The sequence below is a fragment of the Nannobrachium achirus genome, assembly GCF_963921795.1.
Source record: "Nannobrachium achirus genome assembly, chromosome: 17".
Classification (NCBI taxonomy): Eukaryota; Metazoa; Chordata; class Actinopteri; order Myctophiformes; family Myctophidae; genus Nannobrachium; species Nannobrachium achirus.
Genome location: NC_137824.1, coordinates 37,715,928 through 37,732,668, shown reverse-complemented (window position 1 = coordinate 37,732,668; position 16,741 = coordinate 37,715,928).

Here is a 16,741-nt window from a genome sequence, read left to right as displayed (position 1 = left end):
TCTCTGTGTGCCTCGGCTTTTTGGATTTCTTCAGGGTTCGAATGGTTCCTTGTGAAAAGAAAAAAGAAATGAAAGAGAAAAACCATAAGAAAATTACACGGCTCCTTAAAATGTTAAATGTTTCATTCAAACACTTACTTTCTGAGTAGTTAAGACATTCAAAATGTTAAAAGCGAATAGGCCTATATATAGAATGTTCATGTTTCTGTTATCTACAAAGCTGTCAAGAAATGCCCTGCAGTCCAAACGGTATCACTGAGAATTACTAGAAATTAACTGAATTAAGTTTATAAGCACCGGAAAGGAGAATTTAAAAGATTGTTATGCATTTTACACACAGCTGGTTCCAGTGGAAATATTTGAATTATGTTTTGGGTTAATTCACAGTGCAGGTTACAGTACAAAGCTGGCTTTGCATTTCAAAGAGGGAATGTTATGAATAAACATGATGCCTAGATATTCAGTTATTTTTGGTAACTTGATACAATATGACAACAGCCTTATTCCAGATTATAAAAAAAAAAAAAAAAAAAAAAACACTTATTCCACTTTTAAATTATGTAATTGCAAGCTTTATTTGGAAGTGCATAATGTAGGACTACAGAGATAATAACGTATTTTTGTATCCTTTGTTCACAGTAAGACATCTTCCCAGGTCAACACACCGGTCAATGTTCTGCAATGAGGCCATTGTAAAAATCCAAACATTGCCCTTATTTTTTTTCACCTACATGTCCGGGCTTGCCCACCGCGTTACAAAACACCAAATCGCCTCACTTTCAGTCACGCGCACACCGGGTCCAAGTCAAACGGTTTACACGTCCTGTTTTCTTTTCAGCCCCTGTTTGAAAACTGGGGTCATAGACCACATGTAAGACCAACACAGATCCTAGTCAGCACTTCAGTAAAGGTCCCCATTCATGTTGGAGCACTGCCGGGCCAGTCCTTAAAGCATGCTTCACTGATGTGGTCAGTGACACACACACACACACACACACACACACACACACACGCACGCACGCACGCACACACACACACACGCACGCACGCACGCACGCACGCACACACACACACACACACACAAACACACGCGCACACACACACACACACACACACACACACACACACACACACACACACACACACACACACACACACACACACACACACGCAGCTGGGGTCAGTTTACACTCTGCCAGCCAAGGTGTACAGATTTAGGAAAACCAACTCTGTTTTGATGAAACGAAGGGGGCAGCTTCATCTCTCTCCTCCCTGGGCTCTGACTTTTTCCAGTCATTTTCAAAATCAGCTCCTGGAAAACGTCAACAAAACGTCCCTCATAATTACGCCGACTGCAGTGGAACGCCCATCTTTGGTAGCCGCCGATAGCATCGTCACCGCGGTAATCGGAAGCAAATGTCTGTTTATGTTGGCATGAAATCTGTCCCCTCCACATCAAACAAACTAGGATTTAAAGACTAAACCCTGAAATATCCTCTTTGTTTTCAGATGACAAACGCACCAAAGCAAGAGGTCCGGACACTGATAAATTCAACTCCTTTCCTATGTGTCTTTCCCCCCGTTCCGCAAAGAGGACAAGCATTTCAACTTATGCCCCAAGGGAGAGGCGAAAATAAACTCTTACCATCACATAACCTGATGAAGAACTCAGACCAGCCAAAGGCTCTTTTTCTTTGAAAAGCGGAGAGCGAATGTTTGTTTGAGCATACCAGCGTCTATGAAACATGATGGCGGTGGGCAACGGGAAGTTTTGAAGGGGGGCCAAAGAAAACACGGACGCCAAGCGTTTGTCCTCGCCGCCAATGTCTTTAATCGACTCAGCGCCTTTCCATGCCCGCACATAAATATGTCTTTTACTTTTTTTCTTTTTTTTTTTTTTTACTCTTTTTCTCTTTTATATTTTGGCATTCAGATGATGCTCGGTGGTTTCTCTGTACGGAGAGGCCTGTCTGGCTGTGTTTACTTTGATGTGCGTCAACCCAACAGCTGGGTTCCTCTCCGGGGAGAGAGGAGCTCCCAGAACCATGTGGGTCTGAGGTGTTGACTCTATGAGAGATGAGATTGAGATGGAGAAAGACTGACAGAGTGTTTCTGTTGTTAACTCTCCCTTCTCTGGCATTTCTAAATGATATTCCCGCACCTCTTGCTCCATACAAGCGGTTCGTTGGAATCTTGTCTGTCTTGGACACTGGTTCCAAATGTGGGGTCCAGGCACCCCAGGGGTCCTTGAGGGGGTTCCTAGACATTTCTTATTTTGTGTGTGTTATTTCTTCTGGTCGTTGGGATTGGAAATCGAACCTGTGACACGCTGTCAGGCTGCAATGGAGCCTAGGTTCCCGGACCGCTAGGCTCGCTAGGCCTATAAGGAGAGGCTTATTGTCGATATCAGTCGAGAACGCGGTGGTCTATCCCTGTTTCACTGCGCTAGAACCATATGGGAGATGGATTGCTGAGGTGGAGCGCAACAAACACCTACCATCAGCTCCCAGTACTTACCACACGAGTTGCGGCACCAAAGCTGTGCTACTCTTGCGCCGAGTTGGCGGTGCGTGGGATCAAACCAATGACCTTGTGGTCCAAAGGCGACACCTAATACCTACTGTACACCAAAATATCAATGTTGCCTAAAGGAGTGGAAATGTGAATAAAGTATGTGGAAATGTGCTTGTGTGCTTGTAGCGCATCCTGCAATGCAGTGTTTGTGTGCGGGCTCTGACATGAAGCTCTGTCGAGATCTCATCTCGTCCATCATCCAGCTCTTTCCTCAATTATCCTGTTGTCAGCTGTATATTGAATTCCTCCCTCAGAGAAGAATGACACATTCTGGGGTGCATGCAGATGGAAACACACCCATTCACACACATGCACGCACACAAGAAAAGTTACGTAGGTAGACCAAGCACCTATTCAGTAAAAACTTCATATAAAACCTAAAAAAAATGCTAGGTGGAGTCGAAGAGGTGAGTCTTCATTCCATGGCGATAGCCAGGGAATGAGTCTGCAGTTCTAAGTGTACGACAGGGAGTTTATTCCACAGTTTGGGGGCCAGGAGGGCGAATTGTCTAGGACAAGTGGATTTTTGTCCTGGGGTTTTTACGCAAGTGATTGTTGCGTCAGATTGATGGTAGAGATGAACCTCAATCTGTGCATGGTAATTTATTGTTCCAGGCCCTCCGCTCCTCTCCTGATGAAATGCTTTCTCACACAACCTGCTCCCACGTTTTCATTCTACATTGTAATAAAACAACCTTTGATCTTCAAAATCTTCCAAACACATCGCTCCATATAAAAATGCAGCACGTAGTTTTCCACTCTTTTTCTCTCCCGAATCGTAGCGGTGTCTCGAGGAATGGGTGGGTTTTATTGCGTATCAGGCCTGATGTGGTCTTCCTCATAAAACCTGTTTCTTTGAAGTCTGGCTCACATCGTACACATCAAAAGTCCAATATAAAACTGTTATGGAATCATCCAAATATGAAGCGTATCAGATACTTTAGCCGGTCCCTCAGCAAAGCCTCAAAGCCCCCGACCTTGTGTGTGTGTGTGTGTGTGTGTGTGTGTGTGTGTGTGTGTGTGTGTGTGTGTGTGTGTGTGTGTGTGTGTGTGTGTGTGTGTGTGTGTGTGTGTGTGTGTGTGTGTGTGTGTTCTGGATCAGTACAGTATGATTGCTGTCAGATGAAAGCCGCGCATCAACAGAGAGACTTCAGCTTCTCTGGAATGAGGAACGGCATGTTTATCTGCGTCAACAAGGGATTTAGATGAGAAATTAATAGAAATTCAGTCATTTCAGGAGACAACGGTAGATCAAGTAAGAGAAAAGGGATATCATAATAGATGAGTACAGTATTGAGTTTGACTCTCAGAGCAGTATAGGGCATGTCCTGTCACCAGCACAGGAGATTTTTTGAGCGGTGGTCACAACGCTCCTATACATGGCCGTGTGTGTGGGTCTGTCTGTCTGTCTGTCTGTATGTCTGTATGTCTGTCTCCGTGTCCGTAGCCTGCAGTAACCTTTTCTGACCACACATGTTAAGGGAGGGGCGCTGTTGCACACACACACACACACACACACACACACACACACACACACACACACACACACACACACACACACACACACACACACTCACACACACACACACACACACACACACACACACACACACACACACACACACACCACCGCTCAGTTCACACGAGTGTGATTTTTTACTTCTTTTACTTCTACTCTACTACATCTCAGAGGCAAATATTGTACTTTTACTCCACTATTTGAAAACTTTAGTTACTAGTTACTTTGCAGATATAAATGATCATATTATAAAACATACATTAACCACTTTAGCCACTATTTTATACCTACGGTTTTGAAAGTTTTACGTGTTGTAAGCTTGTAGATATGCTACTTATACTTTAAGTACATTTTGACGCCAATACTTTCGTACATTATGAATTCCAGAGTAACAGAGTCATTTTTCATTGTAGCATTGATACTTAAGTGAAGAATGTGAGTACTTTTTATGAAGGTACATTTCAGAGTAAGTGAAACAGTGCACAAGAGTGTTGTGTTTTTGTGTGTGCGTCTGCTGCGTCACAGCAGCAGCGTGTCCAGACTGACCCAGCTGTCCACTGAGACATTCTGCAGAGGATTATATTGTCAGCAGGTCCTGGATCAGCGCATGGCAAATGAAAAATGAATCATTGTGCCAGTTTGTGGTTTGTGAAGGGGTCATGCTTCTCTGGCAGCTGCTCTGCATTTTGACTGTGCACTGACTAACTGTTCTGCCTAAATATGTTTCGGAGCCTGGACATATTGCGGGAAAGCATTTAAGAAAACCTATTGTTCTCGAGGATATACTTTTCTTTTGCCTGCTTTTGTATATTCTGAAATGTGATATACGGAGAGAAGCAAAGGTTAAACCCTGAGCACTACAGGTGTTTTCTGTTACCCTGATTATACTCCTCGGGGTTGTGTGGGCCTGCACAAGCTACGTTTGATTGACGGCTCCTTTGTTGCACCTCTAAGGGCGGGCCAATTTACCTTGTTATCGTTCTTTTTGGCACACAGGTTTTTGTGACATCATGACATTGTTAGCATAGCGACACCCAGCTTCAACCTGTCTAGTCTAGAGGTGTAATCAGCGAGAGTAACTGAAAGCACCTGTATGTGTGTTCAGAGCCTTTGAAGGTTGATTGGGATGTGGAATCAAGTGCTGGTGGTTATGTGGGTTGTGTGATTGTGTGTTTGAGGGGGTCATTAAATAGCGGTGGATTCATGTGGGCCGGCGACCTATGGTCATACACTCGGGGATAGAATGGAGCATCTCTTGTAATGAGTCTGCTGTTGTTGTTGTGGTGGATGTGCCAGTCAAATTTCTGGCTTTTCGTTGCCAGGGCGAGAGTAGCAGCCTCCAGCCAGAGCGGAGGCCGGCTGGGGCAAGACTGGCAGGTGGAACACGGGTGGGCTTCAGGCAGCCAGCTATGGTCCAGAGCAGTGTTTCTCAAATATTAAAATTTCAAGGTCTCCCCTTAACTCTGACAGTGTACAAATGGAACCAAATGAACCCGTTAGGGTTCATTTGGTTCCATTTGTACACTGTCAGAGTTATAGACTTGTAAGGGTCAATTTACACCCCCATAAAGGAACCCATAGAGTCCCTGGAAGCCACTTTGAGAAACACTGGTCCTGACAGAAGGTGCTCCATTGTAGAGGCAGCGGCTAGGAGCAGTGAGGTCTTCTGTGCCTTGGCTGTCCCAATGGCAACCTCAGAACCTGCTGGTGTACACCAGCAGTGAAAAAAAAAAAAGAAACCATCAAGCTCAAGAAAGGGTCTTCTGAAATGAGAGCAGATGGAGAGCAGATTATGCACTTGGCCATGCATCCAGTCTACATGTGATTTGTGGCTAGTTTGTCCATGAGATTTATGAAATTATCTCAAGGCCCAGCCAAGGGGAGGAGAGTGTCTGTCCAGTTTGAGGATGGTGCAGATTTTAATTATTTTTTATTTTGAAATGTAAGCCCCTTGAGATGCAGCATCACATTTTCAAGGGGGTCCTCAGATGAAGTGGTTGTGTTGGCTTCATCAGGCTGCGAGTGTGACGTCCGGGATGCACTGGTGTTGGTTTGCGGTGGAGCATGAAGTGGACGGGATGAGTGTCACTGTCAGCACCTTCAAGTCTGAGGCCATGGTAGATTGCTCCCTTTCGGGTTGGGATTAGGTTGCTGCTCCAAGCGAAGGATTTCAATTATCTTCGGGTAAAATGGAGCGAACAGTAATGCAGGCATTGTACCGGACCATTGTGTCGAAGAGGGGACTGAGCTGGAAGGCAACGATTTTGATTTACCTGGTTGGACGGATGGAACTGTAAAACAGACAGTTAAGCTGGTTGCACACTGCTGCGTTTTTGTTTAGGTTTTTCAGGGCAATGTACACCATGTATGTTTTCTCATGCCAATTAAGCCAATTTGAATTGAATTGATAGAGAGAGCAAGGTACCCAGTGGTCCGAAGAAAAAAAAACACACCCGTGTGAACTGAGCGGTGGTTTACCCATTCCCCCCCCCGTGTGTGTGTGTGTGTGACTGTGTGTGCGTGTGTGTGTGTGCCTGGCCTGGCCTGAAAACAGCGCCCCTCCCTTAACATGTGTGGTCATAAAAGGTACTACACCACAGGCAGGCTACATACAGACAGACACACACCAGAGGCTACATACAGACAGACACACACACACACACACACGGCCACGCTATGGAGACGGTGTGACCACCGCTCAAAAAACGAAACGGGCAGCAGTGTGCAAACGTGATTGACATAAGGTGAGGTTGATGTCTCTATTTACGTGCTCTGATATTCGCTCCTATATTCGGCCGAAAAAACGCAGCAGTGTGCAACGACCTTTACTCATGCCCTATCTAGAATATACTGTGGTGTGCCACACACACACTACAAAATAGTTCCCACTGTCCTCGTAGGCCAGTAGATGCATCTGAAGGTGTTGTGGTGAGCTACTTGCAGCTAATTACACTTTAAATAAGCCTGTTTTTTATTGGGCTCTTAATGTTTTGGCTCCCAGTGAGTTTTAGTGAACTGTTTGGCCCCTGAGGTCCTGGCTCTGCTTTCAATCCACCAATAAAAGGAGGCGGTTTGTAATTATGTTAACAGCCATACAATTATTTTCATTCCATCTAATTGATTAAGCTCACCTCCGTGTGGATCTGAGGTTTTCGCGTCAGCGTATATGACGTATGAGAATGACTGCATCGCTCAACTCAACAACACAGCGGTAAAAGTTATGGGTCTTGTACTATTTACAAGGTTAAGTTGATTCCAGGTCTGTGGGCTACAGTAGCTGCAATTTCCTTTTTTTCCCCCCACAGTGTTTCATTAGAAAATGGCATCGAGAGAGAAAAAAGTTATAAGCCATTACTTTCATGCACCAACTGCATGAAATTGTTCATTTACGTTCAGTCTCATTGGCACTGATGTGAGATAACAAACACAGGACAAAATACAAGACAGGGGGATCAAACTGATAAGCTGTGTGTTACAGATCATTAAGGTTATACTTGCCATTAACCACATTAACTCTGGCATCTCTGTTTTGGGCATGGCATAGGCAAAACAACAACGGTTTTGAGTGCTTTTTTAAGTAAAAATATGATTCATTGAGTTGAGTTATGTGGTCGGCTTATCTTCACAAATCTCTTGTATGACAAAGTATAGGGATGAACCACTGAAAGCCTCTAGACTTAGTAAACCTTAATTGGTCCTGGACCAATTTTTTCTGAGGGTGCAAGTGGTTAAGGCCAATGTGTCATTGCAGCACTTTTGTAGCTCATTTACTCTACAGCTGGGTGAATCATTGAGTCGTCTCATATTGAACGTGAACTCTGATTCCGTTACTGTACATATCTGGACTGTGGCAGGAAGCACGCGGTGTGCTGCTGGACTGGAGTCAGATACAGTTGGCAACCCGGTGGCTGCGGATTTCCACCTTGAGACCGCCAAACCAGTCACTGTGGCAATGCCAAGGCAGAGATCAAGATGGATGGAGTGGAGGCAACGTGCCACTGCACTCCCTCCCGCATCTCTGATCGACAGAAGGTACGCTCCGCAGAGGGGGAGGCTGGGAAAAGCCTCTCTCTCTTACTTGTGTTCTTTCTGTCTATCTCTTTTTTTCCTTTTTTCTTTTTTGAAGCGGTGAAAACCGCTTCCTATGAGTGGATTTGTGTGTATCACGCCCATTTCAGTCCAGAATGAACAGGCTTTTTCAAAAACAGAATGTCTGTTTAATTACCATATATGGTGATCTCAGTCCAGAATGAACAGGGTTTTTCAAAAAACACAATGTATGTCACCTCATGTCCATATATGGTCACTCCAGTCCAGAATGAACAGGTTTTTTCTGTCCCGTACGTCCAGAATATCAGTCCAGAATGAATAGGCTTTTTCAAAAAGTCCCATGTCCATATATGGCCATTTCAGTTCAGAATGAACAGGTTTTATCTGTCCTGTACGCCCAGAATATGTGTGTAGTGTCCCTCCCGGTCTGATGAATGGATACTTTGAGGATTGATCAAGCTTCACATGATAATTTGGCCCTCCATTCTTTATATATTCATTCAGAATATATTAAGAATGTAGAATTCAGAATATATAAGAATATACAAAGAATGAACAGATCACAGAGTCCATAACTGTATAGATGTATAGATCACAGAGTTCATTACTCTAGTCTAAACACATAGAATAAAAGTTCACCGCTTCACTTCGAACCAAGGTTTGATTTTTTAGGATTGTTTTGGGCGTTTATGCCTTTATTGATAGGACAGTAAACTGACAGGAAATGGGTAGAGAGATGGGGAGAGACATGCGGCAAAGGTCATCCGGACTGGGAATCGAACCGGCGATGCCAGCAGGCATCATAGCCTATGTGATGTTTACATTTTGTCTAATCATCATCAGCCTATCTCTTTCTATCACTCTCACTCACTGTCTCACTATCTCACTATCTATCTCTATATCTATCCATCCATCCATCCATCCATCCATCCATCCATCTGTTGTGTTTTATTATTCTGATCTGTCTGTCTGTGAGTAGGCCTACAGCTTAAAAGCGCTCTCCGGAAGCATCGCTTGGATAAGGTGTAATGTAATGGTCATTCATGATGACATATAGGAATGTGTTATTTTTAAAGCCTTTATATGCTTTTGATTGATAGATTTTGATACCAGAGAGTGACAGCAGCGAGAGATTTGAGCGACAGTTTTATGGAGAGCTTTCCATGCAACACGGCTATGATGTCATGTACCATAGGTCTCTCTGTGTCTGCATGTGATATATGTATACTCTAGCTAGCTGCCTGAGCCTCCGGTGTTTTCATTTAGATCAAAAGGACCCAACCCCTGGTTCTGAGCGCAGGGGTGTCGCACCAAATTCTGGGCCCTGGGTACAAGGATTCACTGCGGGCCCCCATGAATGTTCTTCATAGGGGGAGGGGTTTAGCCCATTTAGACTGGGAACGCATTATTACGTATTATTTTGTGCTTTAACTATTGAAAAATAGCAGATATACAAGTTCACAGCGCGGCACGGATTGCCACGCTGCGAGCTTGTAGATCTGCTATTTTTGAAAAACTGAACATTTGTGCAAGTCTTTGAATATTTTTGTCCCCATTCAATAAATGTTTCTATGTCAGTGGTGCCCAAACTTTTTCATGTGAAGGACCCCCAAAATTATATGTATTTGGCCACGGACCCCCATCTCAAAATATTTAGTTCCAGGGACCCCCCAGAAGCAAAATTTCAGTTGAGTTACAAAAAAAAAAGAAAGAAAATACATACTGTATATTCAAAGATTTGCACAAATTTTCACGACTTTTAAAAAATAGCTTTAGCAATTTTTCTTTAGCTAAAGTATAAAATAATTCCAGACCCCTCCACCTTGGGCCCTAGTAACTCAGTCCCACTCCCCCCTTGTGACGCCCCTGGTTCTGAGCGTGCGAACGCACAGTGAGCCATCTGCTGTTGGACCCCTGATATTTCCTCAGAGGGAATTCCAGAGTGGAGATATTAAAACAAAACTAGTCCTCCACGCCCCCGACCGCTGAGAGCTTCAAGCATTCAAGGTCCACAGAAAGGCTCTATCCGTTGTTTTTCCAAAAGAAAAGCAGCCAAATATGGGTTTTCTCCCTCATGAGAAATTCACTGTCAACATTTTAAGCGGTGTGTGTATTCCAAATCTACTGCTGTGTGTTTTTTTTTTTTTTTTTTTAGCTTATTACTTGAGAGGGAGACTGTAGGAAAGACTGTAGGAAGCTAAGTGGTAGGCAGACAGACAGACAGACAGACAGACAGACAGACAGACAGACAGACAGACAGACATACAGTAGGAAAGCTAAGGGGGATACAGTGTAGGAGAGACATACAGTAGGAGAGACACAGGGGAATGTCACTAGTGGGATCTGATCCAGCAGGGCTACATGCGGGTTCTGAGATATGGATATGGTTGGTTCTTGTTCACTGATTATACAACAGGTTCCGACAAAAAGCAATCTGATTGGTTGAAATGTCTCTCTACCCGTGCAAATAATGAGCACTAATGCACGGTCTCATCAAAGTTATCAGCTGTGCTGGTTGTGAAAGAGCTGAAGCGCTCCCTCTCCTCACACTAGGCTAGCAGTTTTCATGTGAAGTTCAGGGACATAGTAGCTAAATGTGGCCTTCGGCTCGTTCCTGCAGCAAGGCTGGGGCGTGCAAATAACCAGGATAATGCACACCCTCTCGTGTAATATTGCTTAATTCTCTAACACCGATTGCAAATGTATTTATATATATATATATATATATATATATATATATATATATATATATATATATATATATAGATCTACCCAAGATGTTCTAGTCAGTCCCAGGGACAACACCTCACCACCTGTGAAATATATCTTTTCACTGTGGGATTTACTGGGAAATGGAAGAGGTTAGTCTCTACTGCCCCCTGCTGTACACTGAAGGCTGTGCATGCAGCTCAGTGTAGATGGCCTGCATGTCACAGTAGAATTCAAAACCACTTTATGGGGGTTTAATTGGATTGCACTCTCGCTATAAAGGCAAATGTTTTGTTGTGTTGTGTTTTGTATTTATTAGTGTTTGCCAATTTACTTATTTATTCATATTTTCATGAATGTACTGTTTTTTATTTGTTTTTGTTAGTACATTTGTTTTGTTGCTATGTGATATAAATTGCCTCTCAATGAACTATGAATGGCAATAAAAAAAGTTAAATAAAATAAAATAAATCACATTACAAGGTCATTAGGCTACTACAGCTCTTAGCACTGCCAACATTGTGGGTTCATCAAATGGACAGGGACACAAACTAATCAGTTTAATTGACGATACATTGATAATCGATCATTTTGGGCATGTCGTTATAGGAGAAGAGTTTCAAAAATGTTCACACGATGTCAAAAGACACCATTGTAGATCTACAGCGAAGTATGCAATAGCGCTTAAGTGGTTACTCGATTCGTTGGTATATAGAAAATATAACATATGAAGAAAAATAATCGGTAGGAATAGCTGATAATGTAGCCTGACACTCAGCCATGAATTTTCATTTGGTTTCAAACTATATTGCTAATGTGCGTGGCTAGCGATTCAGGGGCTGGAGCCAGACTAGCCATAATGGGGACCAGGGCATCAATCCATCCGTCCATCCATCTTCAACCGCTTATCTAGAATCGGGTCGCGGGGGTAACAGTTCCAACTGACATTTCCAGCATTCCTTCTCCTGAGCAAACTTATCCACTTCATCCGGGGGGATCCCCAGGCGTTCCCAGGCCAGTGTGGAGATATACTTCCTCCGTCTGGTCTTTGGTCTGCCACGGAGTCTCCTCCCAGTGGGAAGTGCATCGAGGACCTCCCTAGGGAGACAGTGGTTCTCAAACCTTTTCATATCAAGGACCCCCAAATTAATATGCATTTGGCTGCGGACCCCTATCTGAGAATATCTTAGGTTAAAAGTTTTGCAGGGGACCCCGGACCCCATTTTGAGAACCACTGTTACAGTGGCTCTGCGTGGTGTTGTGGACGGTGTTGGTGCTGCGTATGATTCAGACATGTTTATGATAAAAGGCCCTTTCGGATCAAACGGCGACAGCGGAGAGCCTTGCCGTTCTTGCGTTCAAAGACACACTCCAGCAGCCTCTGAGATACGGTTGCCATGGAAATAAGCATGGCGGGGGAGAGGCTATGCAAACGTCTTCCTCTGGCTAACAGGATAGATGACACCCACAGGGGTCATTGTTATCATAGCACACACAAGTGGCCAACACAAAGCTCCTCCATTAGACACACAAGATAAATATCTTGTCTAGTATACTAAGCTGTTGTTTAGTATTGTGAATGCTTCAGTTCATGTTGCTCTACTGTTTTATACTCTATACTTTTTACTGTACTATTTACATTATTTGAGTAACTTGTGGCTGCACTTTAATAATAATAATACTTATTATAAATCAGTTATTAATCAAGTTCTTATTTATTCCTAGATTTGTTTTATTGCGCATTGGTATTGAATCGATACTCAGAATAGACCAATATGCAAGTTGCGGGTATCGGAATCTACTGTATATCGTAAAGGAAAATGTGTTAATCTCCAGTATACACCCATGCACATGTAGACACAGTACACACACAAGCACGCGCACGCACACACACACACACACACACACACACACACACACACACACACACACACACACACACACACACACACACACACACCTGTCATCATCTCACATGAACACTCAACTCAGAATATGTCTGCAGTTGCTGGGCAACAACACTGTGAGAGCTACTGGAGTGTAAGCTAACACAGCACATTACGCAACACAACACAACACAACACAACACAACACAACACAACACAACACAACACAACTCTAAGCACAGCACAACACAACACAACAGAACACAACACAACACAACACATGTTTTTACCAGTTTGCAAAACTGGTCTCTAGGAACTCACGTCCATGACTTCGACCTTTTCGATTTTGCCATGGTAACGGTTAGCCAATGACATAGGTTACGCTCGTCCAGGCTATGAGATCAATGGTAACGGTTAGCCAATGATATAGGTTACGCTTGTCCAGGCTATGGGAGCCGAGCCGAGGGTTTCCGAATGGAAGCGAAAAAAGACGAACGACGGCCATTGTTATTTTCACCGCTGTATTCTTTACCTTCTTAAACACTCTGAAACTTCTTTTTTTGTGGCACGGAATTTACTTTCAACTATTTTAGGATAGTATTTAGTTGTTTGAAAGTCATATGTGTGGTCAATTCACCGTGACAGAGACTATTTGAAAATATCGCCACAAGGTTCGGGCCAGAACCGGCGGCCTACAGGGATACACTTATGTGGCCGGCTAAAGGAGCCTGATGGACGGATACATGCGTATCCCGGGACGATACACACCGGTTATATTAATTCTCCGACAACTTGTACAGGCCTCAGGAAGACTCATGTGTCTCTAAAGCGCCTTTCAGGCGGGGCGCGGTTGCCACGTCCTAGTAATTCATTTTCAATGAGAGGCGGGTAATTATTTTGTACGCCCGTAGAAGTTGAGGAGCGGCGATGCGAGCGGGCACGGCCCTGTGAAATTCCCATGCACGTGTTCGTTCGTGCATGCGCTTGTGGGCTGCAAGAGCTGGATTGTGGTCAGCTTTTTTTCAACGCTTGGCAGCTGGTACGCAGGAGGACTGAGGACAACAACAATGTCTGCTAGGCGTAATATCGCCCGGCGTTTACTCGCGGAGCGATTGTGTTTGTGTCCCCACATGCATGAGAAACCGCTTGGATCCCTGCTGATCCAAGCGGGAACGTCCACGCCAACGGCTGTCCGTCTGTAGGGCGCTTAATGGGGATCCTTTAATAAACATAAACAATAAATCAATGGGGGAGGGGTTGATTGTAGTTGATGGCCAAAGTGTGAAGCACAGAGTTATAACGCTACCGTGAGTCCGATTCGAAACATTTGGGCTGGAGGTCACACTCCTTTGCCTACTGGGAGTGTGCATGCAAAGATTCATACCAATCAGTGCCAGAGATTAGCTGCTCACAGACACACTGACACACACATGGATGGACAGGAGCGATAACATGGTGTCCGGCATACATACTGTGTACAGACTGTACACCTACATTATTTATAGAGCACATTCCAATCTTCTGTTTCTATCTCTCATCACATTCCTATTATCGCCTTTTCCAGATCCCAGACAGTGATTGACCCTTTCTTTGACATCTACACAGGATGTGAGATAACTGTCCACACCATGCTATTACTAGATACTATAGGGTCAATACCAGTTTGGACTGATTGTCAGAAAATGTGTATGAGAGTGAGTATGTCACGGGGCTTTATAATTGTAAAGGTTTCCTTCAAAAGAGTTAGTAATCTTAGAAGCACTAAAAAAGTGCTTATATTCAAATCATTCCTTATTAAAACATCCTAATAACCAGAAAACTGCAAAGTCGAGTGGGGTGGGCAACAACACAGCTGCCTTCTCATATGGTTTCATGTTGTAAATCTAAATACCAAAAAAAATCAATCAGACAGGGATGTTTTGATATTTCTGAAATTGAATAAGCATTAGCAGCGGTTACAGTCAGACACAGAAAGATCACTAGTTCTTCTGGCCACATTTATATTAATACTACCCGGAAACTGCCTCCTGTCAGGATGGTCAGACTCTTATTATCACCCTGTCCAGCTCCCAGGCCTGTGCTTGACCCTTCCTAGTGATATATGGATCTAATCAATTATTCCATTTGCACCGAGAAAATATGTGCTAAGACTAATGCACTTTTTTATAGAGCTCCTCCATAACCCTGTTTGACAAATGGTATGCTTCCTACATGCAGTGAGCTGACAAACAGCAGAATGGATCCCACTGTTGGAATAATAGAATAGAAATAGGAATGAATGAGTGCTTGAATTATTCTGATGTCCGGACAGTAAGACTCTGGCAGGGAGTTATTTGCTGTTTATAGCTAGGGGGTTTGCAACAGTCAGAATTACAAAATCGTATCATACTTTCTTATGAGAAAAGACAGAAGACTCTCAGAATGCAATGGTCTTGGACTAAAGCAAATCCCTTGTGGTAATTCTAGATAGCCTACATCATAATTTTATGCTTTCCTATTTTTCCAGTTCGGATTTTCAGCCATGGTAGAGCTTCAGGGTCAGACGTAAAATATCCCTGTAATGAATTTCAAATGACTTTCTGGTTGAGGAGAAGTATGAGGTATACATTTTTGATTGCACTACCAACGAAATACATCTGTTCTGCATATCTTACAGTTTCAAACTGTTCTTTGTCAGGGAACGGTCGCGCCAAACAGTTGTTCATCTTATAACGTTTCACGGTGACAGACGACCCCGGCTGACTTCAGACCTGGCGCAGACTTGATCACCACCACCAATGGGGATCCTGTCTGTCTGTCTGTCTGTCTGTCTGTCTGTCTGTCTGTCTGACCAGCTCAGTGGCCTTGTGGTTAGAGTGTCCGCCCTGAGACTGGGAGGTCGGGGGTTCAATTCCCCGGCCGGGTCATACCAAAGACTATAAAAATGGGACCCAATGCCTCCCTGCTTGGCACTCAGCATCAAGGGTTGGATTGGGGGGGTTGATCACCACCAATGGGGGTCCAGGGACTACAGATGAAAATTAGCCCACGGCGGGCTAACTCTGGCTCATTTACATTGAAGTGAAAACTGACATGTCCATTAATGAGCACGGTCCCTGTCAAATAAACAGATCTTAACTCTTAGACTCTGCCTCACGTTTTTCCTCTAAATCCATCAGGGGTTGTTTCTATGATGATATTAGACTATATCGCAGAGATAATGACAACAGTTTCTGATGTATGAGTGACTGTTGCATTACAGTGTTTGTGCCTGAGGAGACTTGAAGAATGTGCCCAGTAAAGTCTGGAAATAAATTTGGAGTTATTCCCACAAAGACTCAGAATGTTGAAAACCCACCGCCCTTCTCTCTCTGTCTCTCTATGCCATTCGCTCTCTCTGTCTTTTTTTGGATTGATTGAATACTTTATTAGTCAGAATGTAAACAGCCCGTGGTACAATAAGAGACTGTTTGTGTGACGTTATTTCCATTGTGGTCCTATGTATTCAATTCATCTCCCTCTCTGTCTCTTTCTCTCTCTGTCTCTCTCTGTGTCCAGGTAGCTCTTTGAATTGACAAGGTTCTGCGTTTGAACCTCGACACTGACAACAAGAGCATGAGGAGTGTGATTGGGGAAACATTTGTGCTTACTGCATTCATTGTGACCAAATACCACCGGAAGAACAATGAGTGACCTTTACGATCATTTCAATTTGATACAAAGGGCCCTATTCTCGTCCATGCTAAACCCTAAACCCCTAAACTTCAAATAGCCGATCTACATCGACACGTTGTGAGCTTGTAGATCAGCTATTTGAACTATTTAACCTGTTTAAAAAGGCAAAGAAGTTTAGGGGTTTACGGTTTAGCATGGACGAAAACAGGGGCTCAAATCTCTGCATTTGGGAGCATTAGGACCTAACTAAATTAATAGATATTTAGGGGGCACAAATTTGGAATTGGTGTTCCATATCACATGCGAATATCTATTAATCTTATGTCCTAAACGCTCCCACATGCAGATA